This window comes from Arvicanthis niloticus, chromosome 7, assembly GCF_011762505.2.
Source record: "Arvicanthis niloticus isolate mArvNil1 chromosome 7, mArvNil1.pat.X, whole genome shotgun sequence".
Lineage (NCBI taxonomy): Eukaryota > Metazoa > Chordata > Mammalia > Rodentia > Muridae > Arvicanthis > Arvicanthis niloticus.
The window spans coordinates 22,065,776-22,082,276 of NC_047664.1; the positions used below are offsets into that span (position 1 = coordinate 22,065,776).

The following is a 16,501-nucleotide window of genomic DNA, read 5'->3' on the forward strand; positions in this document are numbered from 1 at the left end:
ACTCTAAGAAAGTGCCAATTAAGTCATATATACAAATACAGCCTTCAGGGGCTGGAGAGGCAGCTCAGTGGTTAACAACACTGGCTGCTCCTCAGGAGTACCTGGGTTCAATTCTTAGCATTCACATGGTGGGCAGTTCACAATCATCGGTAGCTTCAGTCCAGGAGATCCCATGCTGTCTTTTGACCTCAGGAGAGCACCAGGCATGCACATGGTGCACAGACATACATGTAGACAAAACACTCATCCACATAAAATGAAAATAAATAAACCTCAAAACAATTAAATTCCAGTAACCAAACATGCTATAAAAATTAGCAATCAATTTTAGGCCAGCCTGAGCTACATAGTGAGTTCCAGGATAGCCAAAGCTACAATGAGACCCTGTCCAACAGCAGCAACAACAACAACAATCAATGTTAATTGCAAAGAAAACTTGCCTAAATGATAGAAAAAAGATTTTTGTCAAAGCATTGCTTTAATGCCAGATGTCTCTCGTGTTCCAAAAATCAAATATATTTATATTTATAGCAAGACTAAATTATATTTTCTATCATATTTGTATATCTACTGTAGTAACTGTCTAGAATCATCTTGTAAGCATCTGTGAAAACTGGATGTGGGAGGACACACCTGTGGTCTTAGCCACAAGGAAACGTAACATAATGTAGGCGGACTCCTTAGCCCAGGATGTAAGGCAGCCTGGGCAACACGGAAAGACCCTGCATCTCAACAACAAACAAATGGAAAAATACTTGTGAATAAAGAGACCCTTTGAGCAAGAACAGGATGATGTTTATAAGATGATATATTCAAACAATTGTTTTAAACCATGGCTATAACATTTCTACTTTGAGAAGTTGAAAATTCAAGACTTTAATGGACATGTCTGTGGAAAACACATGTGCAGGAATATAGGTCCCTTCCCATTGCTATGCCTCGCTGCGGACGGAACCTAGGGTCTCATGTATGCTGACTAGGTACGCTGCCAGCCACGAAGCTACATCCCCAGCTCGATATTACCTTTTCTTAGTATTGGATGTAGAATTGTTTAAAAACTGGTAGGTGGGGATGGCGGCACAAGCCTTCAGCCAGCACACACACATTAACCTCAGCATTCTTTGTCCCACCACTAGGCAGAAGGGGCAGTAGGAGTATATCCATGGGTTTGAGACCAGTCAGCCTGTCTTCATGGTAAACATTTAGGCTGGTCAAAGCTACAGAGAAAACCTGTCTCAAAAATAACCACCACAAGAAAAATAAAACAAACAATAACAATAAAACAGTCTACTGCCAGAGATGGATGTCTGTGAGTTCGAGGCCAGCCTGGTCTACAAAGTGAATCCAGGACAGCCAGGTCTGTCACACTGAAAAACCCTGTCTCAAAAACAAACAGCCGGGCAGTGGTGGTGCACTCCTTTAATCCCAGCACTTGGAAGTAGAGGCAGGCGGATTTCTGAGTTTGAGGCCAGTCTGATCCACAGAGTGAGTTCCAGGACAGCCAGGGCTACACAGAGAAACCCGTCTCGAAACAAAAAACAAAAAACAAAAAACAAAAACCCCAAACCAAAAACAAACAAACAAACAAACAAATCTAGTGCCAGAATGAAGGAGGCCATTTCAAAATTTTCCAATATCTGGCCTTGGCAGCACACACTTATAATCCTAGCACTCCAGAGGCAGAAATAGCATCAGAAGTTCAAGCAATCTTAAGCTATGAATTCAAGCTACATGAGACCCTGTCTCAAAATACAATACAATAAAACAAAACTAAATGTAATCCTAGTCCTTTGCTTGAAATTGAAAGCCTTTAGTTTATAATTTTTTTATATTTGGAATTGCCATAACCACAAACTCTTCTGTGTGGCTGTCCATCAGGCTATCAATTCCTATTGTGTTTTCTGGGGGCTTTACCCAAACAACACCGTTTCCTCCCTGCTTCCACTTTGGATACACGGTCAGTGACTGCTTCCTGTTGTCACTGGACAGTCCCAACTGTCCCTTCATTAATGTCTCCTTGGATGACTCATTTATGTACAACTCCAAAAAAAAAAAAAAAAAGATAGTCAAAGCACAAACTACAGATTAAACAATAACTTTGGTCACATTGAAAGCTGCCGGGCGGTGGTGGCGCACGCCTCTAATCCCAGCACTTGGGAGGCAGAGGCAGGTGGATTTCTGAGTTCGAGGCCAGCCTGGTCTACAGAGTGAGTTCCAGGACAGCCAGGGCTACACGGAGAAACCCTGTCTCGAAAAACCAAAAAAAAAAAAAAAAAAAAAAAAAAAAAAAAAAAAAAAAAGAAAGAAAGCTAAGTATCTGTTAAACAAAATAACTCTTAAATTAAAGGCAAGGTGAGGATTATCAAATAATATGTGAGGTCCACACACTGGACCAAAGAATCCGTAAGGAATTCTTGATTTAGCTTTCTGTTTGTTTGTTGTTGTTACTCAGTTTTGTTTTATTTGTGACAGGGTCTCTTTACATAGCCCTATAACTGGGACTGTCCTGGGACTCCCTCAGTAGACAAGGCTGGCCTTGAACTCACAGAAATCCACCTGCCTCTGCCACTTGAGTGCTAGGATTAAAGGCATGCACTACCATTCTCTGCTTTGACTTAGCTTTTACAAACATAAAAACAAACAAATACTCCCACTACCTTAGTTAGGGTTTTACTGCTGTGAACAAACACTATGAAACCAAGGCAAATCTTATAAAAACATCAGTTAATTGGGGCTGGCTTACAGGTTCTGAAGTTCAGACCAGTATCTTCAAGGCTGTAGCATGGCAGCATCCAGGCAGACATGGTGCTGGTGGAGCTGAGAGTTCTACATCTTCATCTGAAGGCTGCTAGTGGAAGAATGACTTCCAGGCAGCTAGAGTAAGGGTCTTAAAGTCCACACCCACAGTGGCACACCTACTCCAACAAGGCCACACCTTCTAATAGTGCCACTCCCTGGACCAAGCATATACAAACCATCACACCCATACACTATAGAAAAATGAATAAAACAGGAAATAAAATGCCTAATAAGCAGGTGAAAAAGTCCAGTAAAATGAAAAAGCAAATTATAAAATTATATGCCATAACTTTAAATTTTGTAAAAACAAAACAAACAACCCCCCCCCCAAAAAAAACCCAAAAATGTATTCTGATAAATGATTACGATAGAAAAAGAATCTTGGATCTGAGGAGACAGCTCAGAGGGTAAAGCATAGCTCCCCATATCAGCTCCCCAAGAAAGTCTGGGATGTGTCCCTCTGTCTTTCCATAGCTCCAGCTCTGAGACACCTCTAGATATGTGGGTCCCTAGATCTCCGGCCAGCTAGTCTAGACAAAACTAAGCTTCAGGTTTGGAGTGAGAATTTATCTCAAAACAGGTAGAGGAGCCAGGCGTGGTGGCATACTCCCTTAATCCCAGCACTCAGAAAGCAGAGGCAGGAGCATCTCTGAGTTTGAGGCTAGTGTTCAACAGGGAAATAAGTCTTACAGAAAATGATTTAGAAAGCATACCCTCGGGTCTCTAGAGGATGGTATAAGCCAGTGATGTTCTGGCAAATATTTAACTACAGGACAAGACTATAATGGACTCCGTATGGCACTGGGGATTGATTCTCTTGAAGAATTCTTGATAGAAGGGCTATGTCCAGAGTCTAGAGAAACTTGTTTTTATCACTATAAAGCCACATAATTAACAAAAACAAAAACAAACAAACAAACAAAAATCAGTACACTACTTAGAATGGCGAATGCTGGAAACAGCATCAAGGTTCCTCAAGATGAGGACAAATCAATGCTCCTGAAAACTACGCTTTCAAAGAACTAACATTGCATATTCTCAAAAAATAGCTCAAGACAGTAAGGCAGGTTATAAAATACAACCATGTAACACAACATGTATAAAATGCTATAGAGCAAGCCAGAGTGGTGGCACATGCCTTTAGCACTCCCTAGCACTGGGGATGTAGAGGTAGGTGGGTCTCTGTGAGTTCAAGGCTAGCCTGGTACACATAGTGAGTTCTAGGCCAGCTAGAGATACAGTGAGACCCTGCCTCAAAACAAAGCATGCCAAAGCATGTTATAAACTGTTTTACAAGTACACATATGGGAACCATACAAGGAGAGATGATAAAGTTTATGAAAACAGCGTCCACTGTTAAGGAGAGGAGGAGGATGGAGCTGAGGAAAGACACAGAGTCTAGAGAGTTTGATTTCTTTTAAAAATATCAAAACCAAATAAGTGTGTTACAATTTAAAAATTCATTGTTTCAAAATTAATAGGTAAAAAATACATTTCTTCTCTTTTTTTCTTTATGAATTTCATGATACAGAACTTACAAGGAGATTTTTATCTACAGTTTCCAATGTTTGTTAAAAATAAAACCTGGACATGGGGCCAGACAGAAGCTTTGAGATTAAAAGCACTTGTTGCTGTCATGAAAGAACCAGGTTCAGTCCCCAGCATCCATGTGATAGCTCACAATTATCTTTTAACTCCAGTTCCAGGGGATCTGATGCGCTCTTCTGACTTCCAAAGGTACCAGGCACATATGTGTGCAGACATACATGCACACAAACACCCATACATACAGAAATAAAATAACAAAGGTACCAGGCACATATGTGTGCAGACATACATGCACACAAACACCCATACATACAGAAATAAAATAACAAAGGTACCAGGCACATATGTGTGCAGACATACATGCACACAAACACCCATACATACAGAAATAAAATAACAAAGGTACCAGGCACATATGTGTGCAGACATACATGCACACAAACACCCATACATACAGAAATAAAATAACAAAGGTACCAGGCACATGTGTGTGCAGACATACATGCACACAAACACCCATACATACAGAAATAAAATAACAAAGGTACCAGGCACATGTGTGTGCAGACATACATGCACACAAACACCCATACATACAGAAATAAAATAACAAAGGTACCAGGCACATGTGTGTGCAGACATACATGCACACAAACACCCATACATACAGAAATAAAATAACAAAGGTACCAGGCACATGTGTGTGCAGACATACATGCACACAAACACCCATACATACAGAAATAAAATAACAAAGGTACCAGGCACATGTGTGTGCAGACATACATGCACACAAACACCCATACATACAGAAATAAAATAACAAAGGTACCAGGCACATGTGTGTGCAGACATACATGCACACAAACACCCATACATACAGAAATAAAATAACAAAGGTACCAGGCACATGTGTGTGCAGACATACATGCACACAAACACCCATACATACAGAAATAAAATAACAAAGGTACCAGGCACATGTGTGTGCAGACATACATGCACACAAACACCCATACATACAGAAATAAAATAACAAAGGTACCAGGCACATGTGTGTGCAGACATACATGCACACAAACACCCATACATACAGAAATAAAATAACAAAGGTACCAGGCACATGTGTGTGCAGACATACATGCACACAAACACCCATACATACAGAAATAAAATAACAAAGGTACCAGGCACATGTGTGTGCAGACATACATGCACACAAACACCCATACATACAGAAATAAAATAACAAAGGTACCAGGCACATGTGTGTGCAGACATACATGCACACAAACACCCATACATACAGAAATAAAATAACAAAGGTACCAGGCACATGTGTGTGCAGACATACATGCACACAAACACCCATACATACAGAAATAAAATAACAAAGGTACCAGGCACATGTGTGTGCAGACATACATGCACACAAACACCCATACATACAGAAATAAAATAACAAAGGTACCAGGCACATGTGTGTGCAGACATACATGCACACAAACACCCATACATACAGAAATAAAATAACAAAGGTACCAGGCACATGTGTGTGCAGACATACATGCACACAAACACCCATACATACAGAAATAAAATAACAAAGGTACCAGGCACATGTGTGTGCAGACATACATGCACACAAACACCCATACATACAGAAATAAAATAACAAAGGTACCAGGCACATGTGTGTGCAGACATACATGCACACAAACACCCATACATACAGAAATAAAATAACAAAGGTACCAGGCACATGTGTGTGCAGACATACATGCACACAAACACCCATACATACAGAAATAAAATAACAAAGGTACCAGGCACATGTGTGTGCAGACATACATGCACACAAACACCCATACATACAGAAATAAAATAACAAAGGTACCAGGCACATGTGTGTGCAGACATACATGCACACAAACACCCATACATACAGAAATAAAATAACAAAGGTACCAGGCACATGTGTGTGCAGACATACATGCACACAAACACCCATACATACAGAAATAAAATAACAAAGGTACCAGGCACATGTGTGTGCAGACATACATGCACACAAACACCCATACATACAGAAATAAAATAACAAAGGTACCAGGCACATGTGTGTGCAGACATACATGCACACAAACACCCATACATACAGAAATAAAATAACAAAGGTACCAGGCACATGTGTGTGCAGACATACATGCACACAAACACCCATACATACAGAAATAAAATAACAAAGGTACCAGGCACATGTGTGTGCAGACATACATGCACACAAACACCCATACATACAGAAATAAAATAACAAAGGTACCAGGCACATGTGTGTGCAGACATACATGCACACAAACACCCATACATACAGAAATAAAATAACAAAGGTACCAGGCACATGTGTGTGCAGACATACATGCACACAAACACCCATACATACAGAAATAAAATAACAAAGGTACCAGGCACATGTGTGTGCAGACATACATGCACACAAACACCCATACATACAGAAATAAAATAACAAAGGTACCAGGCACATGTGTGTGCAGACATACATGCACACAAACACCCATACATACAGAAATAAAATAACAAAGGTACCAGGCACATGTGTGTGCAGACATACATGCACACAAACACCCATACATACAGAAATAAAATAACAAAGGTACCAGGCACATGTGTGTGCAGACATACATGCACACAAACACCCATACATACAGAAATAAAATAACAAAGGTACCAGGCACATGTGTGTGCAGACATACATGCACACAAACACCCATACATACAGAAATAAAATAACAAAGGTACCAGGCACATGTGTGTGCAGACATACATGCACACAAACACCCATACATACAGAAATAAAATAACAAAGGTACCAGGCACATGTGTGTGCAGACATACATGCACACAAACACCCATACATACAGAAATAAAATAACAAAGGTACCAGGCACATGTGTGTGCAGACATACATGCACACAAACACCCATACATACAGAAATAAAATAACAAAGGTACCAGGCACATGTGTGTGCAGACATACATGCACACAAACACCCATACATACAGAAATAAAATAACAAAGGTACCAGGCACATGTGTGTGCAGACATACATGCACACAAACACCCATACATACAGAAATAAAATAACAAAGGTACCAGGCACATGTGTGTGCAGACATACATGCACACAAACACCCATACATACAGAAATAAAATAACAAAGGTACCAGGCACATGTGTGTGCAGACATACATGCACACAAACACCCATACATACAGAAATAAAATAACAAAGGTACCAGGCACATATGTGTGCAGACATACATGCACACAAACACCCATACATACAGAAATAAAATAACAAAGGTACCAGGCACATGTGTGTGCAGACATACATGCACACAAACACCCATACATACAGAAATAAAATAACAAAGGTACCAGGCACATATGTGTGCAGACATACATGCACACAAACACCCATACATACAGAAATAAAATAACAAAGGTACCAGGCACATGTGTGTGCAGACATACATGCACACAAACACCCATACATACAGAAATAAAATAACAAAGGTACCAGGCACATGTGTGTGCAGACATACATGCACACAAACACCCATACATACAGAAATAAAATAACAAAGGTACCGGGCACATATGTGTGCAGACATACATGCACACAAACACCCATACATACAGAAATAAAATAACAAATACTGGGCATATGCATAGTAAACATTCATTATCTCCCATCATTTTGTAGAAATTTACATCGCTCATTAACTTTAAGGTATTACCCTACATATTCTTAACAAAGGGCTGAGCAGGAAGCATGGTGTCACATGTCTGTAATCTGAGTGCCTGATTAGAGACATAAGGGTGCCAAGTTCAAGGTCTGAGTTGCATAGTGAGCTTCACATTTATTCAAACTGAATAAAAATAAATAAATAATAAATATCAGTTTGAATAAATGTGAAACTCAACAGCAATGTTAAAGCAACCTGCAGTTCCTAAGGAGAAGAGTATCAGGCAGGGCTCACAGCTGTGCTTGGGCATATTTCTTGATTGCTAGCTAACATCTACCATGCCAGAAAGATCATAAGCTTTCTCTCAAAATATGAAGGCAATTTTGCAATATTCTCGAAACCCCAAGGAATTTATTTAACACATACATTTATTCTTTTATCTCCTTATTTATTTTATTTTGTTGCTCTGGAGTTGGAGCAAGCACTTACTGCTGTGTTGTACCTCTGTCATCTACTATCTTTTAGGTTTTAGTATGGAGACAGTCTTGCTAAGTAGTCCAGGCTGGCCTAAAACTTGCTATCCTTCTGCCTCAGACTCTAGAGTGGCTGAGATTACAGATACCTGCCACTAGATCCAATATGTTGTTTTTAAATGGAAGCTAGCCCCCCACCCCACCCTCACACACCAAGGATTTTTTTCCAGAGATATTCAGATAGCCACTAACTGCACTAGCAGAGCCTGGCTCCTCCTTTGTGCACGCTGATACCTGATCTTGACGTCTGTACACATCATGTTGTGGAGTGTGTGGAGTGTGACTTGTTTTCAAAGAGATGGTCTTGAAACAAGCCTACGTTTTAAGTACACACTTCTCTGCAAGCTAGCAGGCATTCTGAAGCTAGGTGGTTCTAAATAAAGCACTCTAGTCAACAACAGGAAATAACTCCCACAGAATACAAACTCTCACCAGCTCTTGCATACAGTTCACAACAGCCTTTTGTTCGCCCCACAGCCTGCCTGAGGTCTCTCCTCAGAGCATGCTGAGGCCTCACAGAGCCGTGAAGCATTTCTCATTCTCTTGCTTGTGTCCTTGCTTTATCCCCTCTGAGGAAGTGAACTAACAAAAATTTCTGTGAGACAGAAGGACCAGAAAGAAAACAAGGCAACGTTCTATTGTAATGTTGTTGCGATGTTTTAAACATTTCTCAATTTTTTTTTTCCTTTTTGCTTAAAAACTTGCTTTTCAGCAGGCATGATGGCACACACTTTGTGCTGTCTAATTTTATCTCAACTTGACACAGCTAGAATCATCTGAGAGGAGGGAACCCCAATAGAGAAAATGCCTAAGAGCCTAAGATCAGGCGGCACACGTGCCTGTAGGGTGTTAATTAGTGATTGACGGGGGGGGGGGGGGGGGGGGGGGGGCAGCCCATTGTGGGTGGAGCCATCCCTGGGCTGGTGGTCTCTAGTTCTGTAAGAAAGCAGGCTAAACAAGCCATGATGAGCAAGTCAGTAAGCAGTACCCCTCCATGGCCTCTGCATCAGCTCCTGCCTCCAGGATTCTGTCCTGGCTTCCTCCAATGATGGACTATGATCTGGGAGTGGTAGCCAAATAAACCCTTTCCTTTCCAACCTGCTTTTTGGTCACAATGTTTTATTACAACAATAGAAACCATAGCTAAGACAGGCTTGTGATCCTAGTTCCTGGAAAGCTGAGGCAGGAGGATCATGAGTTCAGGACCAGCTAGACCTATACAGAGAAAGAGTCTCAAAACCAACAAACAATAAAACCCTTATTTACCATTCAATGTATATGACACTGCATGAACACGCACACATATACATTTACACACACACACACACACACACAATTTTAAAGGAATGTGCTCACTTGAAGGGTTTCTATCCCTCTTAATAAAGATGCAGCATTTATCAGCCCATAAAAATCTAGTTTGATAGATCATCAGCATTTTATCCTTGACATTTCAACAAAGTAATGCAACCAGAAGACACATTAATATTCTTTTCAAGATGTCCACATCTTGAGTCTGAAGAGAAAGAAGAAAAACTTCATACTTCAAGCCAACCAAACCTAGCCGGTGCTTTCCTTTTCTACTGGAATCAACAGTGACCTACCCAAGCACTACCTCCTGACAGGAAGCTGACTGTAGGCTGCCATTTCTTAAATCCTTTGAATGCTCAGTGTCACCCTCTTCTAGCAGTCAACAAACCACAGACTCAGCGGGCTCTACCCTTAAGACAGGAGGAATCATCTCCCACATGAAGGCTGTACCATGGTGGGGATAAGGAGTTCTTCCTGTCTTTACCCTTCACAGCTTCACTCCGTCTCCTGCTCCAAAGCAAGTGCACTGGTCTTGTAAACACCATGACAGCGGTGGCCACTACCCAGCTCCTGCCAGCTCTTCTGTTGAGCTGTAGTCTCCCTGCTCTCCCCGCTCTGCCCACCCGTACTTTGCTGTTTCCATCTCCCCCAGCCTTGTCAGAAACCTGCAGCAATAGACGTTTCCCTCCAGGCTGCAGCTCAATCCCACCAGTGTACATACTGGACAAATGCTCTGCCATGAACTATCTCCGGCACCCAGAATGAAAACAAAACAAAAACACCTTCCTCTGGCTACAGTCTGAAGTTAGAGGGATGTATGTACTGGGGGTGGGGATAAGCAACAGGGGTGGTTGGTTTAGATACCTACATGTAAGGAAAACTCACACTAGGCAACTATGCACACTCTCAGGGCACCTATATACTAATGACTTGTACTGGATGAGTTTGTGTGTCAACTTGACACAGCTGGAGTTACCACAGAGAAAGGAGCCTCCCTGAGGAAATGCCTCCATGAGATCCAGCTGTAAGGCATTTTCTCAATTAGTGATCAAGGGTGGGAGGGCTCACTGTGGGTGGTGCCATCCCTGGGCTGGTAGTCTTGTATTCTGTAAGAAAGCAAACCAATAAGCAACATCCCTCCATGGCCTTTGCATCAGCCCCTGCATCCTAACCTGCTTGAGTTCCAGTCCTGACTTCCTTTGGTGATGAACAGCAATGTGGAAGTGTAAGCTGAATAAACCCTTTCCTCCCCAACTTGCATCTTGGTCATGATGTTTTTGTGTAGGAATAGAATCCCTGACTAAGACATGATTTATCTCCTCCGACCTTTAGGTTTCTTCTTTCTTTTTCTTTTTTAACTTAGGCAAACCATACCTACATCCTAGTCCAAATCAGGGCCATTCCTGGAATATGTTTGTTAACCTGCCATAACTATTAATAGCATCCTGTTCCAATCTCCACAGAATGCTCCTTGGAACAGTAACTGTGTGTATAAGTGCCTGTTTACACTCCCTTTCATACAGTGTATCTCCATTGGTTATCTAAAGGCGTGTCCAACTCATGGCACATCTAAAATTGGCCAGAAGACAGTGAGATAACTTGGTAGGTACAAAGGCATTAACCCACTCAGTTCAAAACTTGGGATCTCTCAAGTTGTCCTCTGACCCCTCCCCACCCCCCACGACATCCATGCACCTGCCCATTTCCAAATAAAGAAATGTTAAATAAATAAAACTGACCTAGTCATATCTCCTTAAATTTGTGCCTCTTCTGAAGACCCACAGACGGCTAAGCCACCGTACTGACTTGGTTTCTGGGATAGAGATTGGGGTTTCAGAGAATCGTCTTCCCGTCTTCACACTCACCTGAGCTCTCTCCTGCTGGTTTCCAAGCACACCCTACCTCTCCCACCACAGCCCTAGGCACCTTGGTCACCGTGACAATCTATTTTCAAATTTCTAGTCTTAAGTGTTTTCCTCTGATGCATTCATATCACAAGCTATCAGATGGTAGCATGGTCGATACTAGTCATACAAAATGGAGGGAAAGGCTGAGGGAATAGCAGTGGGCAAACTCTTGTCTAGCATGCCTGAGGCCTGGGTTTAACTCCCAGCACCACCAAAAAAAAGAAAGGAAGGAAGGAAGGAAGGAAGGAAGGAAGGAAGGAAGGAAGGAAAGAAAGAAGACAAAATGCATAAGAGATGCCTCTGCAGAGCTCTCAGCAAAGACTAATCCACTGCGATACAGTAGGTCACATGGTGACTGAAACGTGCCCAAGTTAACAAGCAGCACAAGGGAGAGGCCACAAAACCAGGACAGTGAGCAAGTAGATACCAAGGTGCTGATCAATTTTAGGGCCGTCATCCAAGGACATTAATCAAGGTCACTACAGGCACATGGAGCAGCCTGACAAAGACAGGGAGGTGAAAAAACAAAACAAGACAAAAAAAAAAAATCAAAAAACAAAAAACCCCACAGGATACTGGTATGTACATGTGGTTAAATTCCAGGAGGGAATGGTGGTGCAGAAGATTAAGGAAATCAACAGAAGGCCAGGGGAAGGATATAAATCTATAACTATTCCTAAACCTGACCCAGAATGATCTTAGAATTTATTTAAAACCAACAGAGGCCTGGAATTTACTGTGCAGACCCTGTTGATGTTGAATTCATAGACAGCTCCCTGCCTCTGCCTCTGCCTCTCTGCCTCTGCCTCTCTGCCTCTCTGCCTCTGCCTCTCTGCCTCTCTGCCCCTCTCTGCCTCTCTGCCCCTCTCTGCCTCTCTGCCCCTCTCTGCCTCTCTGCCTCTCTGCCTCTCTGCCTCTCTGCCTCTCTGCCTCTCTGCCTCTGCCTCGAGTGCTGGGATTGAAGTCGTGCACCATCACATTTGTTTCAAAAATAATTTTAAATGATTTTTTTTAAAGATTTATTTATTCTTATTTTATATATATGAGTTTTTGGGCTTCATATATGTCTGTGCATCCTGTATTTGTGTCTGATGACCACAGAGATCAAAATAAAGCATCAGATCCCCAAGAACTGGAGTTACCAGTGGTCGTGAGACAGCATAACAGTATTGGGAATAGACTCCAAGACCTCTGCAAGAGTAACAGGTGCTCTTAACTATTGCGCCACTTATTTCACATCTTAAAAGTTTTTTGTTTTCCAAAGGAAAGAAGTCCAAATCATATTTTAAAACTACAATAATTAAGAATTGAGTTCTGGCATTAAAAAAAAAAAAAAAAAAAAGAACCTTTACTGAATACTTGAAGCAGCCCTACTAACTACAAAGGCTTAGTATTTTCAAGAAGGTGTTATTGATGGCATGTGCACCTTGGGCATGGGAGGAAACTGAACACCACCCTTCTGGTTTATACAACAAGCAACACACAACAGATTAAATAACATTAAAAATCATAAACATAAGAAAAGCTGAAGGACATTGCAGATGGATAGTTGATTTCATAACTAGATAAGATCTTTCCAAATAAAAATCATAAACATAAGAAAAGCTGACGGACACTTCAGATAGACAGTGGATTTCATAACTAGATAAGATCTTTCCAAATAAGCCAGTGAGAAAACATAAAATGACGCTAAAAAAAATCAAACATTTTATTAAAAATGACAAGAAAAACTGAAAAAAATTACAAGGTAGAAGTAATATTTGCAACAGAGACAACAAAGACCACTTTGATTCTTCTATAAATTAGTTAGGAAAACATCAGCACTACATCAGAAAAACATTGAGACCAGGCTGCCACTAGAAGAATGGACAAAGGCAGCAGCTAATAAATACAAATTCACCTAATACAAGTCATACAAACTTAAGTGACACAGAATGTCCATGAAGCAAGCGGCCTGGGAATGTTTACAACTGGTGAATATAAAGTGGACAAGGATTGTCTCAGGGTTACTGATGGGATATGAATTGATTCGACCTCAGGCAGAACAGAATTTGGTCATGTGTATCCAGAACCATTTTGGATGTTCTTATCTGTAATACAGGCATCTCATTTCTAACAATCTGTCCTACTAAATTAATCAGATCTCTGCATGTATTTAATGCCTGCTGTATGTCCTAGGTCATAAAAGAGAAAAACAGAATAAAGCTAAACAGAGGCATTTGAGTCAGAACCTGCAGGAAGTGGGGATAAAAGACGGAGCAACTCATAGGTGTAAGAGTTAGAGAAGAGCCAATTCGAGCAGGCCTTGGGGACAGGAGGAGATGGTGAGGAGGGACTAGGAGGAGTGGGGCAGGTTGTGGAGGACCTTATGAGTCAATACAATGACTGCCTTTACCCCAAGTCTGATGTGAAGCAATTCTTGCAATGACCTGTCACCTAACTATGTGTCTCAGTTTAGGGTCTTGTGATCCTATGACACAAACTTACTCTTTAGTTCTGGAGCCCAGAAGTCTAAGAGGCTGACTTTCTTCTGCGTCCTTCCCTGTCCCTTCTCCACTCCAGGGTGGCCAGCATTCTTGGGTCCGATGCACTTCTGCAACTTCAAAGCACATAATCCCAGCCACCATCTGTCCATCCCATTTCCTCTGCCTCCTCCTTATGAAGTCCCTCTCTCCAACCCTCACACCAGCCAATTTTCGGACCATTGAATCTTAGGTCTAAGGCACCGTTTGTTGGTTTTTCTGTAATATGTGGGTAGAGGCAATAGTCAACTACATACTAGTCATAACAGCTCAGCTTGGGGACTCCCAGAGAGGTGGGCAACAGAAAAATGCAGAGGAAGGTCTGGGAAAGTGATGATCTTTTCCACAAGCATACCTTCCTGGGTCTCTCGCAGACACATGGAATCAGGAAGTTTAGGTACAGGCAGTAGGCACGGATGGGGGAGTGAACGTCCCTGGGAGATCTGTAACCTCTAAGATTCAACCATGTCTTAGGTTTCTAACCTGAGGAATTTAGTAATAAACGCCCCACCAATATCTCAGGATCATGAGAAACCAAGGCAGGTAACGTAAGTGGAAGCAGGTTACAAAGGCTATATGTGCATCACTGCTGATCATTAAAGAAAACTGAGGCCAGGCGGTAGTGGTGCACGCCTTTAATCCCAGCACTTGGGAGGCAGAGGCAGGCAGATTTCTGAGTTCAAGGCCAGCCTGGTCTACAGAGTGAGTTCCAGGACAGCCAGGGCTACACAGAGAGACCTAGTCTCGGAAAAGAAAGAAAGAAAGAAAGAAAGAAAGAAAGAAAGAAAGAAAGGAAGGAAGGAAGGAAGGAAGGAAGGAAGGAAGGAAGGAAGGAAGGAAGGAAGGAAGGAAACTGAGGTACACAGGAAATGGTGGTGGTAGACAAAACAGTTCATTCTGAGACTCCAGCTTCTCAGAATGTACAAAGCAAGGACAACTGTACCCTTGAGACAGAAGAGCATCACAAAGCCCATGTGTTACCACATTCACTAGCCCTGCACTTTTGCCTGCCTTCTTTCTTTCCTTTATTTATTTATTTATTATTTACTTATTGGACAGGGTTTCTGTGTGTAGCCCTGGCTGTCCTGGAACTCACTTTGTACACCAGGCTGCCTTGAACTCAGAGACATACCACTCTCTATCTCCCATGTGCTAGGATCAAAGGTGTGTGCCTCTACTTTTAATTTTCAATATATTTGGCTTTTCTCCCTTAAACCAAAGACTATAAATGAAACTTTAAAAGGGACTATAAAATAGGTAAGAAAGAATGAATAAAACCATCTATCTATCTATCTATCTATCTATCTATCTATCTATCAATCAATCAATCAGCGGGATTTCTCTGTGTAGCCCTGCTATCCTGGAACTCACTCTGTAGACTAGGCTGGCCTTGAACTCAGAGACACACCATCTTCTACCTCTTGTGTGCTGGGACTAAAGGTGTGTGCCTCTACTACCCTGCTAGGGAGGATTTTTAAACCCTGACAACAGTGACCTTATTATGTCCTGATTTGAAATGACTTAAAGCTCTTACTTCAACAGAACACCTTAGCATTCTAATGGTTCCCAATCATCAGAAAAGGAAATACCAGCACTGCCCGTGGGGGGGAAAACAGTAGCACTGAACAATGGCAATAAATGTACAAAGTGAGATTTTCATAGAACATCCTTGTGTTAAGCAAGTCTGACACACCTACAGATAAATTTAAGCTCTGCATAAAACTCAAGGGTATAGAATGCTAGTATGCTATATCTATGAAGGTCCTGTATGAACTTCCCATGGTTGCAAATCTAGACATACTCTGCTGAAACTTCCCAACACCCTAAGTACTCGATAAATCTGTGCTGTCCAGGAAATCACTGTGACACTGTCATCTCTACGGATGCGGATGGTGACCGTCCATCTGCTGCTGTAGAGCACATGATTGTAAGGCCACACCTTCAACTATTTTTTTTTTTTTCCGAGACAGGGTCTCTCTTTAGTCCTGGCTGTCCTGGAACTTACTCTGTAGACCAGGCTGGCCTCCAACTCAGAAATCCGCCTGCCTCTGCCTCCCAAATGCTAGGATTAAAGGCGTGTGCCACCAGTGCCCCGCCTTTAGCTACTTTTAAGC

General features: G+C 41.7%; 1 protein-coding gene across 7 annotated transcripts in view; it reads right to left on the reverse strand.

Annotated features, from left to right (window-relative positions):
- Window positions 1-16,501, reverse strand: part of Sertad2 (SERTA domain containing 2) — a 102,875-nt gene that overhangs the window by 27,717 nt on the left and 58,657 nt on the right. The window contains exon 1 of one of the 7 annotated variants that reach the window (XM_076938074.1): window positions 14,353-14,371. The exons of the other annotated variants lie outside the window; for them this stretch is intronic. The gene's annotated coding sequence lies outside the window, so the exon portion shown is untranslated. Of the gene's footprint in view, window positions 1-14,352; window positions 14,372-16,501 lie in introns of those variants that run through there. 7 annotated transcript variants of the gene reach the window in all.